The following is a 1,673-nucleotide window of genomic DNA, read 5'->3' as shown; positions in this document are numbered from 1 at the left end:
CTTTGGAGTTTAGAAGAATGAGGGTTGATTTTACTAAAACAGATCAGATGCTAAGGGGGGCGCAGCAGGATATATGTTGAGATGTTTCCGCTGGTGAGTGAGTCTCAAATGACAAGACACGGTTACAAAAAAGGGTGTGGTTATTTCAAACTTAGGCCTGTAGGAATTACTTCTGCAAAAGATGGTGAATCTCCTCCAGATGTTTGTGGAAGCTAGATCACTTGAGTTCAGTTTAGTTTATTGTCACGTGAACTCGGGGACAGTGAAAAGCTTTTGTTGTGTGCTATCGAGTCAGCAAAAGCCAATACATGATTACAATTGAGCCATACAGTGTACAGTGTATTACAGTACATTTACAGTACAGTACAAGGATATTTGAAGTCTTTACAGAAAAGAAAGATAAATTTTTGAAAGACGGGAGAATTGAGGGGTATTTGGAACTAACACAGAAGTGGAACTGTGACCTACAACAGATTTTATTAAATGGTGGGATACGCTTGAGAGGGCATGTGACCTATTCCTATTCCTATTGTTTTAATGATCTTTTCGTGCATTCCAGGGTTTTCGTCATCTGGTACAGTCCTGACAAAATTGGGAAGTGAATTGAGGCATTCTGGGAGCAATGGCCAATTTTAGCAACATGTAAATTGAAGTAAGTTTTTTTTACCTCATATGGTTCTCTCACTGCCTGGCAGAGAACCAGTCTGGTTCTCTGAATCCAAATCTATGCCATTTAGTACTCAGACAACTCCATGTGTGGCGGGTCTCTTGCTAGTGACCGTGGCAATTAGTCATACAGAATATAAACTGTGATCAAGCTGCCCTGAATGCTTCTTCCTGGTCGTGTTTGACATGAAGAATGATAAACTAAACTTGTGACAGTGCTGGTGTAACAAACTGTAAGTTTTCTTGTCTGTGTTTAACCTGGTAGCATGGGACCTGGAAATGGTGTTGAAGGCTTCCAGGCCTGTTCCTTAATGACTGCATGTGGCAATGCTGCCACCTCATGATGTACCCAGGTAGAGTTGCTAGTCAAGAACTTAAATACTTGTCTAAATGGTGGTGACCTCCCAATTTAGACAAGTATTTAAATTCCTGAACAGCGCTTTGCAAGGTTGTTTGGCCTCAAAGTAACTTTTTAGGTCCATGTCTATTGCTGAATAGTCCATCAGGTTTTTATTCTTAATTTATTTTAATGTAGATATTTTGATTGTGTTGTTTACAATGTCATTTCTGAGGAGAGTAAAGAGCTAACTACATTGTTTGGTTCGGAAGTGACATACAGTATATGTCAGCGAAATGTTATCTTTCCATATTTTAACAATGTGAATGTAATAAATGTGGCTATGTAAATCAGTTATACTTCTTTCCAGAGCTATGACTCAAATGAATGTTTTCTTTCCCACAGGCCAACCCCACCCGGAGCGCACTAGTTCTTTTTCTTTTTTTAATATATTTTTTTATTAAAGGTAATCAATTACAATGCTTCAAACAACTTTATATCAAATTAATTCAATTTGCATTAAGTAAAACACTAGTAATACTTATCTACTATTTTTTTAGAAATAATGATAGAGAAAGAATAGAACAGTTATAAATCATTAAGAGAGTGATTAAATAATAATTTGATTATATATAAGAAAGAAAAGAGAAACGAAAAAAAAAAAAAAAAA

The 1,673-nt window shown here is 36.5% G+C and overlaps 1 long non-coding RNA gene across 1 annotated transcript; it reads left to right on the top strand.

Annotated features, from left to right (window-relative positions):
* Nucleotides 1–516: 516 nt before the first annotated feature.
* On the top strand, nt 517–1,442 carry LOC116980525. Its single transcript, XR_004414000.1, has 2 exons — nt 517–652; nt 1,409–1,442. It is a non-coding gene; the product is annotated as an uncharacterized LOC116980525 (long non-coding RNA).
* Nucleotides 1,443–1,673: the final 231 nt, after the last annotated feature.

This window comes from Amblyraja radiata, chromosome 14 (genome assembly GCF_010909765.2).
Source record: "Amblyraja radiata isolate CabotCenter1 chromosome 14, sAmbRad1.1.pri, whole genome shotgun sequence".
Lineage (NCBI taxonomy): Eukaryota > Metazoa > Chordata > Chondrichthyes > Rajiformes > Rajidae > Amblyraja > Amblyraja radiata.
This window is presented reverse-complemented; position numbering and strand designations above follow the sequence as displayed.